Source organism: Rhinatrema bivittatum, chromosome 2 (genome assembly GCF_901001135.1).
Source record: "Rhinatrema bivittatum chromosome 2, aRhiBiv1.1, whole genome shotgun sequence".
NCBI lineage: Eukaryota > Metazoa > Chordata > Amphibia > Gymnophiona > Rhinatrematidae > Rhinatrema > Rhinatrema bivittatum.
In genome coordinates, this window is record NC_042616.1 from 686,483,895 (window position 1) to 686,511,569 (window position 27,675).

Sequence of the window (27,675 nt, forward strand, 5' to 3'; positions counted from 1 at the left end):
TCAAACAAGTGCTTTTTGTAATCATTTCCAATCACATAAATTTGGTAATAGCAACTATTTGGTAAATAAAAATGATTTAATCAATTGGGGCACGATCATCATGAGTAAAACTGTTTGATTATTTTAGTCACCCATTCCCACACACACCATATGCAAGTAAAACTATTCACACTGTTTCATTGATATTCATACTTTTATCTATATAAAAAGATATTTTCAGGATAGCTTGCTTTTGATGAAAGAGGGTTTTCACCCAGGCAGAAGCAGCCAGATAGATTATCCAGCAGACAGAGAATGCTCTAATGGGAGATCCAGGGGGAACACTGCCTTAAGGTGAAAATAAAGTATAAATAAGAGTTGGTCAGGGTTTTGTAAACAGGAAACACAAAGCTACTGCAAAATGTGGTTTGGAGATCTTTGGCAAAGAATTAGGATGAAGGCAGCATCGACAGAAAGGTGTAGTAATAATTGAGAGACACAGCTGAGGCAAATTACTCAGAGCTACTGCAGAGAATCAGCCTGTTTCTTGAGAGAGAGAGAAGTGCCTTTGAAAGAAGTAAGGGTGAGTGAAGCCTGGAGAGGGCTTATCCAGAACCAGATGCAAATCTGGTAAGTGATTTTGAATCTACAAAGGTTCAGTTGAAAATTAGGCTCTACACAGCCCTGGGAAATTTGACTGGCCTGTGGGTAACTACCAAGGTATCCTAAAGGAGTGACCTTGCTGGTCTCTCAGGACAGGAACTGACAGCCGGAGCTTTCACGTGGGCACACAACTGTGTCTGTGCGCATCGGACCATGTCCAAGGACGTGGCTATTTTACAACTTGCACGTGTATATGCATGCATGTTATAACATTTACAAGCCATTGGCACACATGCACCCAATTTTAAGTAGGTGCATGCATGGGCACACACATTTCACTTCTTTCATGTAAGTCGGGGGATTTTAAAAAAGGCAAGCACCCACACCATTCCCAGATTACCAGTTTGTCCATTAGTTTGCCCAGTTAACAGCTAGGTCATCCAACTCTCCCTGGTTTGATAGCTTACACTCCCCCATTTACCTAGACCCTTTAAACCCCCACAGAAATGGCTCAATCCTTTTATTTTATAACTTACATGTCCCCTATAGCAGAAGTAAAATTACATGGCAAGGGACCTCAGCACGTAAGTATTTACACACACATCTCTTGGCCAGGCACACATATGGGTGCTTTATAAAATACAGTTGGCGTGCGTGGGCCCGACTTCTTTGCTCTTCCCTAATTTCGGCATGCTTAGGGCTTTTAAAATTCACCTTCATAAGTATAAATTGAACACTGATGCATGGAATAAAGTGGCAGGATCTAAGCTGTATGTTCCAGAGTACAGTATGTCTTGCAGGACAAACGCAATGACCTGTGACATTGATCTAGACTTGTTTTTACCCCATTGCATACAGGGACTTGTAGTTTTGATTTTCCTGTTACATTTCCTATGAATAGCAAGGCTGCAAGCCCATGCATTCAATGGGGTAAATCCAGGACTGGATCATCCTATTCTGAAAATCTGGAGCCCGTGACAATCCATGTTTTGTCTTGCTAGCAACTGAGAATTCTTCCTTAATTATGGCAACTTAGAGGATAGATATATCTTCTCTTCTACTGATATGAATACCTCCTCTCACTTGCAGAATACATTCAGCATTGCTTGTTCTTGTTGTTGTGTCCCTATGATGATATGGATAATGATAGATTACTAATGAACTATCTGAGAGCATATGCCCAATTAGTGATTTGAAATTCATTAATTCCTAGCAGCTGTTTGCAGGCTGTATGATTTGACACTGCTAATTTCCATCAGTTCCAAAATTTAATTCATTAGCACATAGGGTTATGTTGTTTATGTTTTTGTTAACCAACAAATTGTTCTTATAGACATAATTTCTATTTTTTGATAGCATAAATAACTTAAATTTTTAACTTACCAGATATGTAAATAGATTTAATGTACTTGCTTGGTTATACTTCTTCTGGGTCTATTACAAGCTCCTTAAGGGTGATCTTTGAGGCATTGACCAGATGCTGCAATTTCTCCAGAATTTTTTCCAAGTTTTACATATAAATGGCAATCCTGTCTTCCAGTCACTAGATACGTGCTACATATGAAACACAACAAACAGTGGCATGTGTATATCTGCTTTTTTATCAGATGATTAGGACTCATAGCTCTAATAATCATTCATTGCATTGGTAATTGTAATCTCATTTAAATATATGCCAATTTCTTTTGGATTCTAATATTTAACTTGATGAAGATCTTTGACAGCTTTGCTCCTTCATCGCTTTTGTATAGTTGCTAAATGACCCAGTTTCTGGAAGAAAATTTGTCTTTGAGGCAATTCTGATAGCCCATCCTGGTACATGGTTGTACTTGTGCTGATTTAAGGTGTAAGGAACAGGAAGAGAGTTCAAGAAAAAGGGCAAGGACAATAGGATCCATCCTGAAATGGGGCTTCTTGTCAGTGCAGACTACTGGTGACTAGATGAACTTCCTAGAAAAACCTTTCAACAGCTATATGAAGTACTCCACCATGATTAGAGTTTCCTGTTTTATGCTGTCATACCTTTTTATTCAAACCTGCAGATCTATTGACTACAATGGAATTTATTTGGATAAGTATACGCTGAAGTTTTGCATTTATTATTACAGTGGTATTAGATGTTATCTGCAAGTTAAACCTCCTTTCAAAGAATTTAGATTTGTTTCTTTTGGTTCACAAGCACTCCACATATCCACTCTAAAGTGATTCAAAAAGTAACTCTAAAGCTAATGCTTTCTAACTTTTTAAACTCATTCTACCATAAGATGTAATGCTCTAGTTTCCTATACTATCTTGTTTCACAATGTTTGATTTGGGAAGAAGTATCATAGTGAAGCAAATATTCACGTGTTTAGTCACATAACTCACAAATTATCCAGCTAAATACCAACTAAAATAGCCAGTACTTATCCAGCTCACATGTTATAAAATGCATCAATTTACATGTATAACTTGGGAGTTGCACAGGTAAGTCCTATTTTACTTTCACATGTAAGATATACACACATATTTTTAAATAGCTGGGTAAAGTATGTGCTTTCAATTCATTGTTATATGTGATTTCCATACATTGCATTAATTCATGCATCAGCCTACATATGCATGTATGTTGCATGTGAAAAAATTGTGACTTGTTTACATAAACATGCATATATCATATGCATGTTATGAAATACAATAACAAATCTATGCACAGCTACATACAGGCTTATATGCTGCTGCATGCAGTTGTTTGAATATTAGCCTTCCTATTATGTTGACGGTAACTTTCAAACAACTCCATGTGCCTCCATATATGTGTGTATATGGCCATGTATTGCTCTTCTACAATATTTTATGACCTGCGCATAGCAGTTATGCCTAGATTATAAAATATGCCTATGTCTACTCCTTAACATACATGCAAAAGTACAGACTTTTCCTATCTATTTTAAAAACACATATATGTTTATGATTTCCATGTGAAAAAAATTGTGACTAGTTTACATAAAACCCTGTTTACACGTGAAGTTGATATATTTTAAAACATGAGCGTGTAATTGAAATTACCAGTATGACAAAACCTCCACCAGTTCACACATTCCTTCTCCAGGTCATCAAGATCCTTCTAGCTCTTCACTCTGAACTTCCCCCAGTTCACCCAGACCTTCCACTCAACCAATAGTAAAGAACAGATGAGTCTGATATTAATTGTACAAAATAATTAACAGGTATTTTATTTATTTATTTAAATAATTTATATACCGGAGGTTCCTATATAATATACATATCACCCCGGTTTACATAGAACAGTAACAATCGCTACATTTTGCGGTTTACATAGAACAGGATTAAACAACGAAGTTTAACATTGAGCAAAAATAAGTAAACAAGTTTTAACATTGAAACAAACGAAGTAAACAAGTTTTTACTTTGAAACAAATTAATAGAAGTAGGCAAATAGTAAATACTATTAAACCATTAATAGACATGCGGTTAATAAATCAAAAAATAACATGGAGATATGTAAGTCCACATGAATATATGTATGTAGACTGTATGTAGACAGCATGAATATGTGAATCTCTAATTGAATAATGAAGAATAAAAAAAAGATCTGAAAAATATCATTGTGGGAGTGAAAAGACTTTTTTCCTGTTCTTGGTTCTAGGGGAAGGCTAGTTTGAATAACCAAGTCTTAAGTTTCTTTTTAAATGTAGTGTGACATGGTTCCAGACGCAGGTCTGGAGGGAGCGAGTTCCAAAGTGAAGGGCCCGCTGTCGACAGTGCACGTTTCCTTAGAGCAGATTTCGCCGGTTGTGTGATTAGTCTGTTCTGATAAGCGCTTCTGGTAGGTTTTACGGATGTGTGTAGTTGAATTTGAAATGGTATAACATTATGAGGCAGATTTTATAAATCTGCGCACATGCGTACTTTTGTTCGCGCACCAGGCGCGAACAAGAGTACGTGGGATTTCAATAGATACGTGTGTAGCCGCGCATATCCATTAAAATCCGGGGTCGGTACGCGCAAGGTTGCCCAAAATCGGGAGCCTGTGCGCGCTGAGCCGCACAGCCTGCCTCCGTTCCCTCCGAGGCCGCTCCGAAATCAGAGCGGCCTCGGAGGGAACTTTCCTTCACCCTCCCCCCACCTTCCCCTCTCTTCCCCTACCTAACCCATCCCCTCGGCCCTATCTAAACCTCCCCCCTACCTCTATCCCGAAAGTTACGCCTGCTGGAAGCAGGCGTAACTTTGCGAGCGCTGGGCCGGCTGCCGCGCTCCATGTTCCGGTCCGGGGGCTGGTCCAGGGGCTGCTGTCAAGCCCCTGGAACGCCCCCGGGCCGGAACTACACCCCGGACACGCCCCCCGACACGCCCCTCCATGCAAGCCCCGGGACTTACGCACATGCCCGGGCTTGCGTACACTGCCAAGCCTATGCAAAATAGGCTCGGCGCGCGCAGGGGGGGTTTGGGGTAGGTTTTCGGGGGTACGCGCGTATCTTACACGCGTACCCCTTTGAAAATCTACCCCTATGTGAATAAGTTGACAAAAGTGCGCATGTAAGTCTTTTATAAAATAGCAACTTGTACAGGTAGTTCTTGGTTCCAGTCTGGAATGCTCCTAGACTGCCCCTTTTTTCACATGTAAGTGTTCATGCAAGACCAAAAATATGCATGTACATTTGATCTTTATAAAATAGCATGCATGTGAGTACAAGCTATTTTTTTTGCATATATGCTAATTTTATGCAAGTAAATGTGTTGAAAACTCACCCCTATGTGAGATGTATATTTATACATATATTCATATATTATTCATTCATATATAAGTACACACATCCAGAAACTAGAAATATACTTTGCTAATTAGAATGCACTAAAGGTTAAAATACCCTCATTAATATTTTATGAGTTTAAGCATCATGCATCTTTGTGTGTAAGAACCTCTAGGATTCCATACTAAGAAATCCCTTTTGCCTTGAATATATTTGTATAGTGGTAATACATGAAGCAATCTTTTTTTGTAAGAGCACCCCTTTAAGAAGTTGTCAGAATGAACTTTACTGAAGACAGTGCAGAGACTCCTTGAGTTTTCTGGAAGAATCTGAATTTAGGTTGTCAGTAGTAGAAGTGAGGTATTGTAAGGAGAGTGAGAAGTTTCTCTCTTCCCCCCCCCCCTGTACTGAACTGCAAGAAGACAGACAGACAGACAGAAGGGGTTGTTATGTTAGGGTAGAAGCTACTTGTCCAAAGCAAGAGGCATATAGGCTTTTTCTTTTTTAGATTAAAAAAGGAAAAGTAAGTCTCAATCTTTTTCATTTAATTTTTCTGATAGTGGTCCAGAAAAGGAGCTGAGAGATTTCCCAGAATGAAAGATAGCTCTCAGGATTTTTCACAAGGAAGGAAAAAAATCATGTTTGTCTATTTGTTGTTCTTCAGAAAATCATCTGGGAACCCATAGTTTCTTACCATTATTCTGTTAATAAGAAAGAGATTTTCCCAGCTTTTCCAGTTAGTTGGTAAATTTCAAAGTCATTTCTGATGTGAAAACAGTGCTTTACCCAAGGAAATTAACTTTTAGAAAATTACCCACCCTTTATGCTGGTAAAAAAAAAAAAAGAAAAATGTGCCTTCTGCTTTTTTACTTTTTAAAATGTCTTATCTTTTCAGAGCAAAATGTATTCTCAGCTCTATTATATTTGTAGTCATTTACTTTTTGCAAATCCTTAAAGTACTTGCAATCCATTGTATTTCACAAAATTCAAAAAATGTAAAAATATTTATACTCCTCTGAGATCATAAGCATGTCCTAACAGTGGTTGGTGTTTCAGCAAGAAGTCTTCATTAGCAAAACTCATGTCAATGCAGCAGCATCCTCAGCTACATAGCAAGGTTGTTATGTCAGCCAGGATGACAAAAAGGCTCAGCATTCTTTTTAAAGCTTGGTGTGTTATTCCCAGTTGAGTTACTGTATGTGATTTGCACTACCATGTAGTATTCATTTATTAATGAGCTGCACTGAATGCATTTTCAAACTAATCAGATATTTAGCTTTGAGCTTTTGTGAGTGCTTTGTTGAGACTGCTTTGGTGCTGATGCAATATAAGAAGGGGAGCTGACAAATTCCCTTGATAGAGTCGTCTTATTGCAACAACAACCAATGTTGAGACATACTTGGGATCTCAAAGGAGTATAACATTTTTTTTACATTTTTTAAATTTTGAAATTTGTGAAATATAATTACTTGTAAGGACCTTTTTTTTTTTTTTTGCCAGACAGACTCAGCTAAGTGCCTGAGTTTCCATTAGGACATCTAGATATTACTATACTTGCAGTCTGTCAGAGAGAATAAACCGCTAGTTAGTTCTATCATCACAGCCTGCCAGATAGACCTCGTCATGTTGGTACCTGCATTTTTGCTAGTATTTCTAATATTTCATTGTATCCATTTTACCATTAATACACATAGGGCAGATTTTTAAAACTACGCGCGGGCGTAGATTTCTGCACGCAACCCGGCGCGCACAAATCTACGCCTGATTTTATAACATGCACGCGCAGCCATGTGCATGTTATAAAATCCGGGGTTGGCACATGCAAGGGGCTGTACACTTGTGCACCTTGCACGCGCCGAACCTAGGGGAGCCCCGATGGCTTTTCCTGTTCCCTCCGAGGCCGCTCCGTAATCAGAGCAGCCTCGGAGGGAACTTTCCTTCTGCCCCCCACCTTTCCCTCCCTTCCCCTACCTAACCCGCCCCCTAGCCCTACCTACCCCCCCCCCCTCCCCATACCTTTGTTATCCAAGTTTCGCCTGCCTCTGGGCAGGTGTAGGTTGCACATGCCAACTGCTGGGCTTGAGGCCTCAGTCCCGCCCACTCCACGCTCATTTTTTCAAGCCCCGGGACGTACGCACGTCCCGGGGTTAGCATGCGTCGCCGAGCCTATGCAAAATAGGCTCGGCGCGCGCAGGAGGGGTTTAAAAGGGTTATGCGCGTATATTACTCGCGTAACCCTTTTAAAATTGCCCCATAGAGATTGACTAGGAAAGTGTCCAAGTTTATTATGGTGCCCCCATAGAACCAAATGAATGGCCAACATTTAATTAATTGGTAGAGCAGGGAAAGGATCTTTACTTTAGTCAAATTATAATATAGAAAAAGCACTTTCCTTGACAATCAAGATGCAATCCCAGTAAGATGCACTAGAGATTTTCCCATGATCTCCTACTCTTACTGAGTCATCATTTTTGCCCATGTATTATGCAACATTATGGGATACTTTTGCTCTAGTGAGTGATAAATTGGTTTAAGATTTTAGGTTAGCTGAAAGATTCTTTCTGCCCTTTAGTTCCTTGTTTGCATTTCCATGGTATATTTATTTAGAGAAGAATTTTTTAAAGTTATGCCACCGATAAAGCTTTCCCTAGTAGAGAAATGTGTGCCATTTCTTTTAAGAAGAGGTTTAGTTCATCTAGTTTTTAAGAAAGAAAACCTCCCTATTGAAAAATCTGTCAGGTTCTGCCCCATTTCTAACTTATTCACACTAGGCAAGTTACTAGAAAAGATTGCCGATGACCAGTTTGCTGATTTTTTAAGTGAAAGCAATTATTTGCACCCTTTCCAGTGTGGGTTTCGAGAAAATCATAGCACAAAGACTTTGCTTCGTTCTGTCTCAGAATTTTTATTTCATAAAATTGTTGGAAGTGGTGCTCTAACTGTTTATCATGTTTCACCAACATTTGACCTCATCTTCCATCATATTCATTTAAATGGGTTGTGTGACCTAGGTATTTAGGGGCAGGTGATAGCTAACCTCTTATCTACAAACTCATCAGCAGCAAATTTGTATTAATGATTGCCTCTCTGATTGGTTTGTGATCTCTGCAGGAGATCCCCATGGATTGGTATTATCTGCCTCACTTTCAATATTTATTTAAGACCATTATGTTATCTGCTGCAGCATCAGGCCATTGCTTTTAAAATGTATGCAGATGACATTCATCTTCTTTTTCCTGTGAGGGGCAGTTTGTCATCTACATTGCAGCTAATTACCGAAAGTCTTGAGATTATCAACCTTTAGATGTGTAAAAATCACTTAATGTTAAATCTTACAAAAACAGAGGTAATATGCTTTACTGGAAATGGAAATTTTCCAGCAGGTCTCTATTCTTAGCATGCATGTTCCATTTAGTAATACAAAGCAGAACTTGAGAGTCTTATATGATGCAAAATTATTCTCTAAATCCCAACTTCAGCAAGCCTTTCATTCAGGATACTATAAACTATGCCTGCTTTGCCATTTAAATATATATTTTGTAACTGGGAGACTTATGAACTGTCATCAAGCTTATTTTACTTATAATTATGGACTATTGAAACTCTTTATCTGCTGGTTTACCTGCCTCTTGTCTCAAAGCAATGCAGGTCCTGCAGAAATCTACAGCTCACCTAGTTTCTGGTAATATATATATATATATATATATACATTTAAAGAAAACAAATGAATCAGGCAATATCTAGTCTAACCAGTGCTTAATTATTACCAAAAAAGACTAAAAAGAGTGGGACACAAACACTTTTTATGCAAAAAAAAAAAATTTAACCACCAAGACAAAAACGTTTATCCCCCCAAATTTTTTTTATTACAAAAAACTATTTTTAATCTTGTGACAATATCAAATGTGTATAGTATTCACCATATTCTATTGTTTCACAAAATTATTGGTCACCTAAAATTACCAATTATTTAATACATATATCATAGCAAAATCTCATCCACACTCCATGTTTTCACTGTACTATTACATATCACCAACCATAACCCACTCTATGCCAATCATACCATCAATTAACACAACCTATATATTGAATTCCTCTAACACTTGCATATGTTAGTCATCATTAAACTATGTCATCAAGATGCTTGTGGTGTTTCAATCATGACATAGAACCGATGTTCTTCTTATTTGCTGTATTGCTGTAATAATGTCCTGTTTCACTTTACCAATCGTGACTCAAAGCCGATGTTCTTCTTATTTGCTCTAATCATGTCCCGACAAGGTCCTTTTTTCACCCGATCGGCTTCCTCAGGGGAATAATCAAATAAACCTCACTATATATAGCTTATGATAGCGGATAACTACTCTTGTTTTTGCGATTCACTGCTACTTATTCATTTGCTCGGCCTTTCACTTTCCAAATTCCCGTGCTAACGCATACACTTCCAAAGGCTACCATGTAGCCATTTTTCAATCAGGTGAATGCCAAAATGCTGAGAGAAGTAAGCAATTAGAAGAATGTGTTAGTTCTATTGAGTACATGGTAGCCTTTGGAAGTGTATGCGTTAGCACGGGAATTTGGAAAGTGAAATGCTGAGCAAATGAATAAGTAGCTGTGAATCGCCAAAACAAGAGTAGTTATCCGCTATCATAAGCTATATACAGTGAGGTTAATTGGATGATTCTCCTGAGGAAGCTGATCAGGCGAAACAAGGACCTTGTCGGGACATGATTAGAGCAAATAAGAACATTGGTTTTGAGTCACAATTGGTAAAGTGAAACAGGACATTATTACAGCATTATAGCAAATAAGAAGAACATTGGTTCTATATCATGATTAACACCACAAGCACCTTGATGACAGTTTAATGATGACTAACATATGCAAGTTGTAAAGAGGAATTCAATTTATAGGTTGTGTTAATTTATGGTATGATTGGCATAGAGTGGGTTATGGTTGGTGGTATGTATGAGTACAGTGAAAACATGGGGTGATTATATGTATTAAATAATTGGTGATTTTAGGCAACCAATAATTTTGTGAAACAATAGAGTATGGTGAAAACAATACACATTTGATATTGTCCCAAGTTTAAAAATAGTTTTTTGTAATAATTTTTGTAATAAAAAATTCTTTTTTGGGATAAAGGTTTTTATCTTTATATATATATATATATATATATATATATATATATATATATTGTAGAAACAAAGAAAATGACAGCAGAAAAAAAAATATATATATACCAAAAAAACACTCTAAAAAGAGTGGGACACAAGCACTGTTTATATTATGCAAAAAAATTGTTAATCACTAAGACAAAAACCTTCATCCCAGGTCTTCTGAAATTACATAGTGAATTATAGACATGTAGAAACAAAGAAAATGACAGCAGAAAAGGAACAAATGGTTCATCCAGTCTGCCCAGCAAGTTTATGGTAGCATCTACTGCACAATGTGGGCATTGGAAAGCCCACTTCTGTAACCCTTTCCATACCTGCCGGTAGCTCTTCAAACAACACACACCATTGCATATTTGAATAACGAGAATTTATTAGTTTGGACAAAATAATGGCCGCAGCCCAATGAGCAATGACAAGAATTAGACATTACTAAATTGAGCAACAAAACATAAATAGCCATCATAAACAATACTGAAACTTGTATTTGCAAAACTGAACTCTTAGTGACCAGCGCTCCCCCGCCAACCCGTACTAATGTCAGAATTTTCTGAGGCAAATGCACCCTCCTTGGCCGTAGAAGCCGTGGCTGTCGGAGATTACTGGTGACCCGACCGTGGAAGTCAGGGTCGACTGGTCTATTCACCTCTTTGCTCGCCCCTCTTGGCCATTGAAGTGTCGAGGGTCTGCGCTGGGCCGCTGGCCCCTTTCAGAGCTGCCTGCTCTAGTGGCCCGAGGGGCCACCATCCCCCAGGCCATGGCCTACTTAAACTAAAGGTGGGGGTGTCGCTTCCACTGGTCACCACGCTACGCGCAACGCCAAGGGCTGCGACAGGTTCCTACCCCCTAACTATTTTAGCAGATAGGATTAAATTTGATGGGAGGGTGGGCAGGAAGCACTGCAGGTAACCCGGTGATGTCTGGATCAAAAAGGGGAGCTCCGCTCTAGGAGCTTCCCCTTTTAACCAGACCTGCCGGTCCCGCCCCCACCCTCCCCTTCCCTCCCCCACCCCCCCCCTTGCCTCTCCCCACCCTCGCTGACTCCTGCCCGCCTTGTCTTCCCCGCCCCCATTGTGCCTCACTCCCTCAGTACCTGCAAGTGGTCATGAGGCTCTTCATACAAGCAAGCCTTTACTTAGTTTTCCAAACCGTCAAAGTCAGGGCCCTTATTGGTTGCTGTCTGAGTCTAATTCCATGTTACCACTTGCTGTTGAAGTAGAGAGCAATGTTGGAGTTGCATCCAAAGTATCAGGCATGTTGGTGAAGGTTAGTAACTTCCATACCAGCAAGTTACCCCCATGTTTATTAGTTTTTCCCCATGATTATTTGTTTTCCCAGATTGTAAAATCCAATGTCCTTGTTGCTTGCTGTCTGAATGTAATTCCCCTTTTCCTCTTTTCCCCCTGCTGTAAAAGCAGAGAGCAATAATGAAGTTGCATCAACAGTATGAAGGTTTATTGGTTAAGGGTAGTAACTGCCACACCAGAAAGTTACCCCCATGCACTCTTTTCTTCATTTCCATTCCCTATTCTTTAGGGATCCACAGTGTTTATACCATGCTCTTTGAAATCTTTCACTGTTTTCGTCTTCACCACTTCCTCCGGAAGGGTATTCTAGGCATCTACCACCCTCTCCATGAAGAAATATTTCATGACATTGGTTCTGAGTTGTCCTCCCTGGAGTTTCATTATGTGACCCCTAGTTCTACTGATTTCTTTCCAATGGAAAAGGTTTGTCAATTGGTCAATTGTGCATCATGAAAACCTTTCAGGTATCTTAAGGTCTGTATCATATCTCCCCTGCACCTCCTCTCCTCCAGGGTATACATATGTAGGTCATTCAACCTCTCTTCATAAGTTATTTCATGGAGATCCTCACCATTTTTGTCACCCTTCTCTGGAATGCCTCCATCCTGTCTTTGTCTCTTATGAGATACGGTCTCTAGAACTGAATACAATATTCCAAGTGAGGCCTCACCAAGAACTTGTACAAGGGGTCTATCACTTCCTTTTTCTTACTGTTTATTCCTCTCTCTATGCAGCACAGCATTCTTCTGGCTTTAACAATCACCTTGTCACACTGCTTCACCATCTTCAGATCACTAGACACTATCACCCCAAGGTCCCTCTCTTGTTCCATGCACAAGAGCCCTTCACCCCCCAAAGACCACCATTCAAGCGCCCTTAAATCATGTCTCATTCTCTTTCTCCTTCCAGTCTGTCCACTCTGTGGTAGATCTTGGTATCATCTACAAAAAGACAAAATTAACCTTCGATTCCTTCTGCAATGTCGCTCAAAAAGATATTGAACAGGACTGGTCCCAACATGGATCCTTGCGGCACTCTGGTTAACACCGCTCTCTCTTCAGAGTAGGTTCCATTTATCATGACACGCTATCTTTTATCCATCAACAAGTTTGTAATCCAGGCCACCACCTTGGCACTCACTCCCAAGCTTCTCATTTTATTCACAAAGCTCCTATGCAGGACCGTATCAAAAGCTTTGCTGAAATCCAAGTAGATCACATTGAGCACTCTTCCTCGATCCAATTCCTTAGTCAGCCAATCAAAAAAGTCAATCATATTTCTCTGACAGGAGATTATACAGAATGGATTCTCCAGTCTATGTCCGGCAGACTAAAATCTCCAACAATCACCATTTCTCCCTTCGTTCCCACCTTTTGGATGTCTTCAACCGGATGCCTATCTGGTTCTTCCATTTGATTTTGAGGCCTGTAAACCACTCCAGTAAAAATGGATGCACCATCATATTTTTTTAGGATGGCCCATAATGCTTCTTCTTTACCTCATCTTCCTTGCAGCTCAGTTGCTTTGATACTGTTTTTGACATAAAGAGCTATTCCTCCCCCTTTTCTTTCCTCTCTGACCTTCCATAACAAGTTATAGCCTGTTATGGCTGTATCACAATCATGAGATTCTGTGAACCATGTTTCCATGACAGCAACAATGTCCAAGTCCGCCTCCACCATTAGGGCTTGCAGGTCTGGGATTTTATTGCCCAGACCACGAAAATTTGTGCTCATACCTTTCCAGCTTTTCTTGTTCAGGTTACTGATTTTCTTGTACATGTTTTGTGTCTTATTCAGATGACTTTTGTTATCCCCGTAACCCATTTCCTTTGTATTTGTATTTGGAGGGTGACATTCTAATTTTCTTCTGCCACCCCTTTCTTCAAGTTTAAATGTCTTATGGCATAGGATTTCAATTTATTTCTTAGGATCCTTTTTCCTGCTATAGACAGATGTAAGCCATCTTTAACATGGAGCCTTTTACTGTTCCATAAATGGCCCCAGACTCCAATATATACAAAACTTTGTTTTGAGCCATGCATTGATGTTATCTATATGGCTTAGCATCTCTTTCCCCTTTCCATGAACAGGTAACACTTCTGAAAAGGCAATAGTCTTCACCATGTGACTAATCTGCTTCGCCAGAGAATGGAAATCTCTCTGTGCCATTTGGATGCTATTTCTAGCAAGGTCGTTGGAACCCAGATGGATAATAATATTTAGAGTCTTTTCTTTCTTCTTTGATCGTCTTGTCTAGCTGAATAGCATTTCTACCAGCCGATATTCCTGGAAGGCTTTTAACTGTAGTGTTTCTCTCAAAAAGATTTCCCAAATTAGTGCTTCTGATGACTGAGTCACCCAGCACTATGAACATTTTCTTATGATGATTGATTGTATTATAGAACGTCTATGTGCATTGGGTTTCTTCTTTCTTTTCAGATATCACTTCAATCTCTATCGCAAGAACATCTATATTATCTACTACAGAGAAGGCATTTTGTATTTGTGTCACTTGAGAGTGTGTATCTCTGCATCACAGATTTTACTCTACCAAAGCCCACTTTAATCCAATTGTTCTTGGGTTCCTGAATGCTCTGTATAAGTGTGGGTGGACATGTAGGCTGCATACTTGTGAAGAATGAGTGTCTTTGGGTCACAGGTCTTCCTCTCTGAGCCCACTGTGAACCCATTTTTTCTGGGCTTTTGATTTTTGTGGTAATGGGGAAATGATTCCTGAATACTGTAAAGTGAGGGAGGATTTTTTGGTGGTTTCTGATAATTTTATTGTAGCTAACCCCTTTTTCATGGAAGAGAATTCTGAACAAATGGGGCAAGCTCTAAGCTTTGATTTTGATTTGCCTCAAAATAAAGGCTGCACAATATGGTGATGGCTGACTAAGGTGAGATGTCTTTGCATTTAGCCTGATGTACTAAATACTTTACTATGTACACAAATAGAGAAACTTGAATATCAGGACACATTTTATAACAGCATCAATGTGGTTGGTAAGATCTGCAAGATTATAAAGTATCTCAGGGTTAGTCCAGAGAAATCTCTGATGCAGGTTCATAGCATAATGGTAAGTTAAAATACAAATCAGGAAATAAACTGGTAGAGATGATCAGTTGATGTGGTAGACTCTATAAGTACATTTGCAAGTGTTTCTGTATAGGTATTGAGCATGAGTGGTATGAGTATAGATGTAGTAAGGAGGACAAATCAGTATCAACTGGAAAAAATGAATGGTAAGGCCTGATGGACAATCTGAGATAGTAATGCTTGTCTCTCGTTCACCAACAGCTATGGTTAAACTTTTTTAATCACATTTGTGATAGGAATGGATAGGTAACAGGGTAAACAGATATGGTACATGTGTCTTATGAATATGCATAGGAAAAAAGTTCCAAGGAGGAACTAACTTGTAATTAGGTTAGCAGATGCTAGACTTAATATGTGTTAATGACTCCGGGGCCAGAGTTCCAGGAAGAGAGCATATATGGTATAAATTATACTATACAAAGGTCAGGTGTCTTTCAAGTCAGCATAATGCAATTATTATAAATAGTCCTTCTTCCAGCTGGGAGCTCAGAGGGAATGTGTGTGCGTCAATCTCATCCCCTCCATACTCTCAATCCACCACAACACTAATTAACTTGATAAATATTCCAGTTGTTTCCATTCCAATAGTTACAATTAAGTTATTTTCCAACAACAGTGGCCAAATGTGATAGACTGAACAACAAAAGAAGTGACAGACTACTACTATTTATTATTTCTAAAGTGCTATTAATATACACAGTGCTGCACAGACACACATAAGAGATAGTCCCTGCTTTATGTAGCTTACAAGCTAGTCAATAAAAGCATGCATTACAGGAGTGTATTAACTATAGAAAAGAGGTGAGGATTTAAAATCAGCCTCAAAAAGGTGAGTTTCTAGACTGTATTTGAAAATGAATATAACAAAATACATCTACAAAAATATATTAATATAAATTAAATTGTAAATTTCAAAGGGCACAAAACACAAATCCAAACACACCATCCATACACAAACACATTAAAACAAATAAACCCACCCTCAAATATTACAATACTTCAGAATGGAAAATTGGGCATCCAAATGGCAGATGAAATTTAATGTGGATGTGTAAGGTGATGCATATAGAGAAAAATAACCCATGCTGTAGTTATACTTACATGATGTTAGGTTCCATATTAAGAACTACTGCTCAGGAAAGAAATCTATGTGACATAGTGAATAATACATTGAAATTGTCGGCTCAGTGTGCTGCGGCAGTCAAAAAAGCAAACAGAATGTTAGGAATTATTAGTAATGGAATGGTGAATAAAATGGAAAATGTCATAATGCCTCTATCGATCCATGGTGAGACTGCACCATGAATAATGTGTACAATTCTGGTTGCTGCTTCTCAAGAAAGATATAGTTGTGATGGTCAGGAGTCCCCCACCAAGACTTGCCAAAAGTCCCTGGTGGTCCAGCGGGGGTCCTGGAGCGATCTCCTGCACTCGGGCCATCGGCTACCAGTATTCAAAATGGCGCCGATAGCCTTTGCCCTTACTATGTCACAGGGGCCGACCAATGGCACCGGTAGCCTCTGTGACATAGTGAGGGCAAAGGCTATCGGCACCATTTTGAATACCGGCAGCCGACGGCCTGAGTGCAGGAGATCATGCCAGGACCCCCGCTGGACCACCAGGGACTTTTGGTAAGTCTTGGGAGGGGGGTCAGGAGGGTGGGGGGTTGTAGTTAATTAAATTTAAAGGCTTGGGATGGGGGTTTTTTTGGGAAACGAATACATACATAACTAATGAACGGACGGGGTCCCCCAAGAACGGATGCAACAGATTTGACTCCCCATAAATATGAATACCGAATGGGACGAATCCGTCCCTGCTGCACATCCCTAATATATATTGAAAAGCACCGGTCCAAGTACAGATCCCCGAGGCACTCCACTGTTTACCCTTTTCCACTGAGAAAATTGACCATTTAATCCTACTCTCTGTTTCCTGTCTTTTAACCAGTTTGTAATCCACGAAAGGACATCACCTCACATCCCATGACTTTTTAGTTTTCTTAGAAACCTCTCATGAGCGACTTTGTCAAACGCCTTCTGAAAATCCAAATACACTACATCTACCAGTTCACCTTTATCCACATTTTTATTAACCCCTTCAAAAAAATGAAGCAGATTTCTTAGGCAAGACTTCCCCTGGGTAAATCCATGTTAACTGTGTTCCATTAAACCATGTCTAGTAGTGGATATACTTACGTTTTGGATACTTGTAAGGTACTTGTAGTCTGGATTGGCCACTTTTGGAAGCAGGATGCTGGGCTTGATGAACCCTTGGTCTGACCAAGTATGGCAATTTTTTATATTCCCATGTTCTTAAGTTGGTAGCATATTGATCAAATACTAGAAAATGTTTTTTGCTTTTCTTGAAAAAAAAATTAATTTACCAAAAGACTGTGATTGGGGCAGATTTTAAAAGGGTTACGCACATAATATATGCGCGTAACCCTTTAAAACCCCTCCTGTGCATGCCAAGCCTATTTTGCAAAGGCTCGGCGACATGCACAAGCCCCGGGATGTGCATATGACCCAGGGCAGGGCATGGGCGTGCCCAGAGGCCTCGCCACTGCCGTTGGGCTCAGGGATCACGTGCCGGCACTAGGCCGGTGCACACAACCTTTGCCTGCCTGGAGGCAGGTGTAAATAATAAAACAAAGGTAGTGGGGGATTTAGATAGGACTGGGGGGTGGGTTAGATAGGGGAAGGGAGGGGAAGGTGGGGGGGTGGAGAGAAGAGGGAAAGCCATCAGGGCTCCCCTAGGGCTCGGCGTGCACCCCCTTGCATGCGCTGACCCCAGATTTTATAACATGTGCGCGGCTGCGCACGGATGTTATAAAATTGGGTGTAAATTTGTGCGCACCGGGTTGCGTGCACAAATCTACGCCCATGAGTAGGTTAAAAAATTTGGCCCTCTATGTTTATCAGCTGAAAAACAAAAAATGTTCAGGATGAACAAAAGTGTTCTGTAGCTGCAGCCAATAGTTTGATAAAACAAAGAATTTTATGATTCAAATGGTCTGCCAGCTCTCATGGTAGCATAAAAAAGCATTCCCTCCAATGAGAAGCTATAAAGATTCTCACAACATGTTTAAAAACTTTGAAAAGATTCAGTGTACTGAAAAAGGATCAAAAACAAGTAGTGTCATAAAGAATCACCCAACATTTTCACTGATTAAGCTTCTTCAGGGGTAACACACAGTCATCAAAAGCTCCCTGTAGTATTTTCACTAAAGTTCAAACAAAAAATAAATCAGCACCCAAATTTCAAACTACCCCAAAAAGGAACATCTATAAAAATAAAAATAAACATATAATTACTAACTGATTGTACCAGTTTTAAACCCTTTTAAACAAGAACCACATGCCATAATATCATCATTTCAACTGAAAACATTTATACAAACAGTCCTTAATAAAGTACAAACCTAAATTCAAACCAACCAATCACAGAATGACTTCCCTTAAAGGTTAAACCCCAGCTCACAATTAAAGAAACACTCTCCATTCTATTCTATTTTTCAGAACTGCAGGACTCAAAGAATGTAGTTCATAAAACCATTTCTGCTCCTGATGAAGAAAGAACTGATCAATGTTAGCTCTCTATTAAATATAACTTGTTGCAAATATAAATACCTTATATCATAAATAGCTGCAACCAATGAGAGGTTAATGAAAGAGAGGACGTACAGGGGAGATATAAGGATAAACACAAATACTAGAAAATGTTTTTTGCTTTTCTTGAAAAAAAAAATAATTTACCAAAAGACTGTGATTGGGGCAGATTTTAAAAGGGTTACGCACATAATATATGCGCGTAACCCTTTAAAACCCCTCCTGTGCACGCCGAGACGTCTCTGCTTAATAAACATTTGGAAAAAGATCAGGCATCTATTGTTGGTGTTTATCCTTACGGCTATCTTAGATCGCCTACCTCTTTGTTTTCAGGGAAGATATATACTGATACATTCAGTTCAGCTACGGCCATGTTGGGTGGTGTCATCCCTGTAATAAACTATCTGGAGGAGGTATTAGAGGAATTTCTGCATCAGCCATATTTCTCTAAGGAAGTGTTACTGCTTGTTAAATGCTTAAAAGAGCAAGTTAAAAAAAGATTGAAACCTCTCATGCAAAGGGATTGCTATATGTTAGCCACGGTGTGTGACCCACATGTGAAAGGCAGTATTGCTCTCAAGTACAATGCTCTTATACACAGGAAAAAAAAGTTGATTAAAATGGTTGAAAACATAATGTCAAACAGGGTCTGTGCCACTGGTAATGATGAAAAAGAATTAGGAACATCCTCTCAGTCTCCAACTCCATCCTGCTCAAGTACTAGTATCAGCTGCTCCCCTACCCCTTCCATGATACATCAAATTATTAGTCATTCCAAGTTTAATGAACTGGCTGCCATGTCACAAGCAATCACATCAGCTGTTGGCAGAAGAGTGACTACTGAGTCCTACCTGCAGGAGAATGTTTCAGAAATGCATGTTGAGTTTTCTGTCTGAGCCAATTCAGAGCATGGACTCAGATCCCTTGAGATATTGGGCACAGAAAGCTTCAATATGGCCTGATCTTGCAATAGTAGCAAAGCACTTTCTTTCCTGCCCGCCAACCAGTGTGCAAAGTGAGAGAGTATTTTCAATGACAGGGAACATAGTGAGTCCACACCATGCACGTTTGTCTCCAGACTTAGTAGAGCAATTGGTTTTCATCAAAACGAACTTTCCAATGCTTGGGTATTCGGACTTTCCCTGTGACTGGGAGGAGTGAGCCTCTTGTCGAGGCCCCAGATCCAAGGTCAAGGGCTGGAAGAGAGGTTTGGCTCTATGCAGCTGTGCTCCCCACATCGCTCGCTGGGGCGCCTGGCAGTACAGCCCGCTACCACTACACTGCCACTGGCCGCTGCTACCTCTTGTGACCCCCAGGAGAAGCCAGTCCAGGAGTCACCAGACATGAACATTCCATCCTGCTGTGTCCCTGACACAGGCTTCTCACTCCCAGGCTCCTTTCCTCCAGTGTCCACCTCTGAGGCAGGCAAGTCCTCACTGGGTTCCTCTGCCTCAGCGTCCATCTCCGATGGCATGATTGTGTGAATGAAGTATGAAAGAATTTCAGGCCAATGAAATATTAAATTGCACTTACAGTACACAGAGAGGTTGCTAGCTACTGCTAGTGGCTACTGGCTAATAATGTGATATTAGGCTTATTAGCTACTACTAGTCATAGCTAGCTATACCTGTTATATCCCACTACTGTAACAATATATTTATTAAAAAAAAAAATACACACCCTAGAGTGTGTATGTATCTATGTACTGGTAATGTATGCAGATTGCAGAATAGATACACTTTGATACCAAAATTTTCCATTTAAAGCAGAGAATGTATTTTAATGCCTCTAATTCTGCCAGTCCCAGTATTGTTGTTCATAGCAGACTACAGTAACTAACTACTACTGGTACTAGGAATAAGAAATCAGAATCATGTGGAACAAACAAAAGACCTTAAGAAATCATAATAAAAAAAGAAAACTGAGCACCCAGCAGTTGTACATTTCTGAAGGGATTTTTTTTCCATGATTATGCTTTCTTCTTACTCCTACTTTAGTATCACAAGCATTACAATATATTATCTGCTTCAAATGGCAGTCTTGGTCATGCAGCAATTTTTGACATCGACGTGTGAGTAGTTGCAGTAGCTTGAGTGCTGCACACTGCACAATATTGCATTGGCCAGGTTGAAAGATGTGTGAATGGTCAGTAGCCATGGTTGAAGCCTTGACGTTGGCGCTACTGCTCACAAGCATACAACTTGTGCTAATTCAACCAGACTGAATGTTTCATGGAAGTGTATGTCTGACTGAGTGCCATACTATTACTAGTACAAAAACACTGAAATTTGTTGGATTATAATACGACGTACATCCGTATACATGTCTCTGCTCTCTGTAATTTACTTAGTAGTACCATTACCATTACCATACTATTTAATTTTGGAATAATTAATTATTATTAGTTAAATAACTCAGAAATAATATATAAAAAAGAACAAACAAACATTTTAAATAAGAAATATAGAATTTATTTTTACAAAATTAACTAAAATAAAAAAATATATATATATTTTTTTATTTTCTACAAAAAAAAATGAGTGGAGGAGCCCAGGGCAAGGCGAAATATGATGCCTTGACTTCATGATGTTGCAGCAGGGTCATCATGTGGAGAGGAGAGTGCCGACCCCGGAGGAGCCTGCTCTGGAGCAGAGGGAACTGGCATCTCCTCCTCATGAGGCATCTCGTGAGGAGGAGAAGCTATTTCCCTCTGCTCCTGAGTGGCCTCCTCCAGGCTGACAACCTCTTCTCCACATTTCTGACACTGACCTTCACTTCTGTGACCTCCTGCTGCAACATCATGAAGTTGGCATCATATTTCACCTTGAACTGCAGTACTTCCTGCAGGATCTCCTCCAGCTTTGAAAACTGTGCAGAGCATTTACAGCTAGGAGGAGATCCTGCAGGAAGAAATCCTGTAAAGAAATTTAAAAAAATAATTCAACATGAGACACAAAACAATACATACATAGGCCTGGATTTATCAAAATGCGGTAAGTACCGCATGCGATAGCAAAAGGGGCGTGTTTTTTGCTAATATGGTATTTATCGCAATTTGCGCTAATTACCTGTGCGAATTTGCTTTGTTAGTGCGTATAGTAGAAGCAAAATGTCCCCGGGGACCGCACAGAGCATGCTCAAATTAGTGCGCTCTAACTTTAGTTAATGCGCACACAGTATGCCTTTGTGCGCACTAATGCAGGTTAGTGCGCACTACACCGAATGAGTTAAATTAATGGTTCTACATTCCCATTGGCTGTCTTCAAGGTGGAGCGAACCAGTGGGAACCCAGAACCATACCTCTAGCAAACGAACTCCTCATAAATTGATACGTTTTAACTTTTAAGTTGCACTTTTTGGTAGTGCGCACTAACGCCAAGCTAGTGCGCAGTATGCCCGTTAGTGCACACTAACTCATTTCATGAAAAAAAAAAACGACGCGTGGGAAAACTACATTTTTACACGAAGCAGCTAACCGAAGCCCGAACCGAAACCTAAAAATGAGGCACATCTCTAGTACTCATTGCTAATAGAGAATTATCTCTATTCCTTGTTCCTGACCTTTGTTGTTCCCGGTTCCTGTATTTATCGTTCCTGCCCTGTCTATGTTTTGGACTGACTCTACGGATATCGACTTTGCCTTGTTTGACTACGCTACAGCTTATCTCCAGAGCCGGACCTCCGCTATGCCTGACTAAATACAGCCTCTCTCTAGACCCAGACCTCCGCTATGCCTGACTACGCCAGACTTCTCCGTGATCAGACTATGTGATCAGCCTTGATTGACTATGCTATAGACTTCTCCATGTTCAGAATTCTACATTGCTTGCCATGACCTCAACTTGCCACCGGCTCTGATCCAAGCCTGTCTTTGACGCCTCTCCTAGCCTAGTCTCTGGACATGGACTTATCAGGCTTTGGCCTATCTTTGCTCGAGTGCCTCCAGCTGCTCTCCATTCTATTGGTACCTGAGTTCAAGTACCGTACCCAGTCCAGGGTAGGAGTATGCCATCTATCAATTGCTGTCTGGGCTGAACCAACTTCTTGCATACCAACCTCAAGGCCCACCTGTCCTGCCGGCCCCAGCACCCAAAGGCTCAACCCGTGGGGAATGAGGGTGTTGTGTTCGTGCCTGCTCTTGCCCTCGCTCCACCCTCTCTACCTCTGAGGCAAATCTCTTCCGGTCTGATGGACAGTTGCTGCTGCGGCTTCTCCTCACCATTTCTTCCCTGGCCTGGCACTGCGGATCTGCCATGTTCCTGATGACGTAGGGTGTGCGGAACACGCTCCGAAATTTGTACCAGCAAGGGCGTGAATCTCGGGGGCGTCCCCCTGTAGTGACGTCATCGGCTTCCAACATAAAAGGTCTTTGCTTACACTTACGAATCGAGTTAGCAAGGGGTTGATGGCAGGGATCATCTCGACTCACTTCATTCTCCACTGCTCTGCCTCCTCGAACTTACCAGGGGTACCAGCTCCTCGGGTGCCCCGCTCTCTCCTCTTGTTTTCAGATTGCTAAGACAGGATCCGGTAGGGATGTGAATCGTGTGATCGATTGTCTTAATGATCGATTTTGGCTGGGGGGGGAGGGAAATCTGATCGTCATGGTTTTTTTTGTTAAAAAATCATAAATCGGGGGAGGGTGGGAAAACCGGCACACCAAAACAACTCTAAAACCCACCCCAACCCTTTAAAACAAATCCCCCACCCTCCCGAACCCCTGCAAAATGTTTTAAATTACCTGGGGTCCAGTGGGGGGTGGGGGGTCCTGGCGCGATCTCCTGCTCTTGGGCCACAGCTGTGTTAATAGAAATGGCGCCGGTGGCCCTTTGCCCTTACCATATGACAGGGCAAAGGTAGCGCCGGCGCCATTTTGGTTCCTGTCACCCAACGTCACGAGTGCAGGAGATCGCTCCCGGACCCCCGCTGGACCCCCAGGGACTTTTGGACAGCTTGGATGGGCCTCCTGACCCCCACAAGACTTGTCAAAAGTCCAGCGGGGGTCCAGGAGTGACCTCCTGCACGCGAGCCGTATTGCCAATATTCAAAATGGCGCCGGCGCTACTTTTGCTCTCACTATGTCATATGGGTCACACCGGGACCCCCCCACTGGACCCCAGGTAATTTAAAACATTTTGGGGGGGTTCGGGAGGGTGGGGGATTTATTTTAAAGGGTCGGGGTGGGTTTTAGGGTTGTTTTGGTGTGCCGGTTTTCCCGCCCTCCCCCTCCCCCGATTTACGATTTTTTGACGATAAATCGGGTGAATTGTTATTGTATCACGGCTCTAACGATTTTTGATGATTTAAAATATATCTGACGATTGTTTTAAATCGTCAAAAAACGATTCACATCCCTAATTCATTCTGCCCATCAGGTTGGGGGTGATAGGCTGATGACAAAAAGAGTTGGACATCCAGGAGTTTAGTTATCACTCACCAGAAGTATGCAACAAATTGCATCTCCTTGGTCAGAGACAATATGAGATGGCAGACTGTGGAGGTGCACTACTTCACGATTTAACAGGTCTGTTGTTTCATGGTAGTAGAGAAGACCTGTAGGTGCTATTAAAAATGCCATCTTAGTAAATGAGTCCACTACCACCAAAATCAAGATCTTCCCTTGAAAAGGTAGCAATAAAATCCTTTGATACCTATTCTCATGGTTTTGAGGGTAATGGACATGGCAAGAGTAATCTATGAGGATGATGGCAGAGTACTTTGTTCCAGGTGCATACTTCACTAGAAGTGACAAACTCGGTTACATCCATTCTGACCAACAAAATCAACGGGCAATTAGTTCCTTAGTTTTGTGACTCCAAGGATGACTGGCCAATAGGGAATCATGGCAACTTTGAAGGACTTCCAAGAGTGATGTACATTCAGATACATACTAGAGATGTGCTTCGTTTTGTTCTGCCGGGTCGTTTTTCGGTTCGAATATTTCGTGGTATAATTCGGGTGTTCACGTTTCGTTTTCGGGTCGTTTGTCCAAAAACGAAACGAGAAACCCGAAACCGGGCCGAAAAACGAACCGGGAAACGAAGCTTGGGGGGGTCAGGAGGGGGGCTCCTGACCCCCCCAAGGCTTGCCAATAATCCCTGGGGGTCCAGCAAGGGTCGGAGAGCGATTTCGTTTTCGGCTGCCAGTAACCAAAATGGCGCCGATAGCCTTTGCCCATACTATGTCACAGAGGCTTTCGGCGCCATTGGTCAGCCCCTGTCACATGATAGGAGCACAAGATGGCGCCGATGGCCATGTGACAGGGGCTGACCAATAGCGCCGAAAGCCCCTGTGACATGGTCGTTCGGGCTATTCGGCACCATTTTGGCGCGCGGCTTGCACTGGCACGAACTAGGGCACGGAGGGCATGGCAAATGGAAGCCGGGACTCCGCTGGACCACCAGGGATCTTCGTAAGTCTTGGGGAGGGAACGGGGGGTGGTGTATTATAATTAATTTAAATTTGGGGTGGTTTGGGGTGGTTTTTAATTAAAAAAAAATAATTTTTGCCCCTCTCCCCAGGCAAACCCGAAAACAAATTTTCCCCCGAATTTCGGGGCCTCCGAAACAACGCCGTTTATGTCGTGTTTCGGAGGCTCCGAAACAACAACGAATTAGTAAATTTCGTTCAATTTCCTAAATAGGGCGAAAACCGAACCACATCTCTAATACATACTAGCAAATTTTAAAACAAGTGCGTATGTGCTCACATGCACGCCTATGTAAGTGCACAAGTGTGAAAGCATACAATTTTAAATGGCATGCCAAAGTACATTCAAACCTTGAAAAATGCATGGACACATGCACAACATATGTCGCTCACATATTTGTGTGTGCGGGTGGTGCGCATGCTTGAGAAACACTCCACTTCTGGTTCCACAGGGGCATACTATTTAAACATGCCTTGTCTAGCCTGGCAGCCTAATTTTACTACCAGGGACATAAAACACCTAGTGCACCTGGTGGTAGCCAATGAGGGACCTGACTTGCAACAAATTAGTGTGGATGCAGTTTCATACCACCTTCTTTCATGGGGCATCCAAACCACATGGGGTAAGTACATTGGAGTTAATGTTGTGGTGAGGGTCAGGCTGTGCATTGAGAGGGTGTTACGAATCAGCTCCCGTGGAGGGAGGAGTTAACAATCTGTTATGAATCGGCTCCTGAGGTAGGAGGAGTTAGCAATCTATTATGCTCTACTCCTCAAAAAGGGAGGAGTTAGCAATCTGTTATGAACGGGCTTCTAAGGAAGGAGGAGTAGCAATCTGATATGTTCGGCTCCTGTAGAGGGAGTAGTAAACAAACTGTTAAGATATAGACTGTGGAATAGCAATCTGTTATGAATCTGTTGCTGAAGACTCCTGATGGGGAAGGAGTAGAAATCTGTTACTAGCGGAGTGCTTGGAGAGGGCATCCAGCTGTAGAGGAATGTAGATAGGTGGATCCTTGGGCTGATGGCAGATGACTGCGCCCCCAGGAGGATATCCTGAGAGGGACCACCGGCTAGGCTTGGGTATGGAGACAGACACAGATAGTTCTTTTATTAGACAGGTTAGTAGAACCACCAGAGGTGGCAGTAGTGAGCTGATATGCCCGGCAGGGCTGAAGTCCCTCAGGTACTGGAACAGCGATCCCAGGGTTGCTGAGCTGTAGAGAAACTATAGATAGTGAGTAGACAGGGTACGCTGTGTTCATAGCCAGAACTGGATGACAAAACTCACATAAGGTCGTAAGGAAGCTCAGTAGCTGGAAAGGATTAGGCCCTCAAGGAGCGAGTACCTGCGCATCAAACTCTGCAGCACGTGATCACGTAGCAAGACACACACTTGCCTTCGTGTTCATAGAAACCAGCTCCTTGTCATTGTCCTCCTTTCCCTCAGATGAAGAGGAACCAGAGGGAGCAGGTGGCAGCGGCGAGGCCCCAGCCACAAACCCAGCTGCACCAGCTGAGGTCACCAATAGGGAGAAGCAGGATGCTCCTCCCCCACCCTGACCAGCAGCAAGAGAACCTGTGGTGGTGCTAGAGCACCTCTGCTTCCAACAGGCTTTCGCTGGCCATGATATGCCCCATCCCCACTTCCTGCAGGGTCCATTTGCCCAGGGAGTTAGGGAGGCAGCAGCACAGGCTGGCCAGGCTTTGCTGGCCAAGGGAGGTCTGCATCCCCCTCTGTTGCCTCTACCATTGACCGCACCCCAGCTGCCAGAAAGAGGTTCTTCAATGGGAGCACCTGCTCCTGATGAAGAAGCTTCTTTCCAGGCACCAGTTTGAAACTGTGGTGTGGTCGATGGCAGAGGAGCAGAGAAGAATGCAGGCATCCCTTGGGAGTCTGCTGCTTCCCTCACTGCCCACCCCTTTCCTTTCACAGCTCTATGAATATCTTCATATGTGCTTATTCTCTCCTTCCCATTTTTGATTGGCTCTGTACAATCACATGATCACCCGTTTGGTGCACTGTCTCCTTTGCATTTAGTCTTTGGACACATACCTCTGGAGTTTCCTACTTAGTGTGTTATCACACGACACGCTGCCGGTACACAGCTTGAAGTAACACTGTATGACACTACAATAGGTTTTCCCTTCTTTTTATTCTGTATTGTATATCTTGCCGGTGGTTTGCTTCTTTCAACTTATTTAATTATAATTGCTTATTTATTTTTTGATAGTAAGAACCATCTCCCCATGTCTGCCTCAAGGATATCAACTGCCCCCTGCAGAATAGGTTTTCATGTGGCTCACGCTACTTGCCGCGCTCACTCTTCTTGCTTCTAATAAGCGCTATCCTTCATTTATCATCCCCTCCTGTTTACAATTCTTCAAACCCCTTTATTATTTTTGAGTGACACCCCCCCCCCCCCCCATGTATCTAAAACACCTTGCTTCTCTGAGCACGCCGCAAACCGAGGCATCGCCGTTCAGCTCACCCTTGCGCTTTAGCGCTTCTTGTTCTCGCCCTCAAATTGATCTCTTGTATCCCTGTTTCTTGATGGTGTGGTGACCCCCTGGATGGGTTAGCGCTGGACATTTATCAATTGTTTCTGACGCTGGAGAAATGCCGGCATCCACATTAGAAGTTTATTTTTGAAAGCCAGCCCCACAAATCATTTTTAAGTACGATCTCCTTTGTTTATCTACCTTT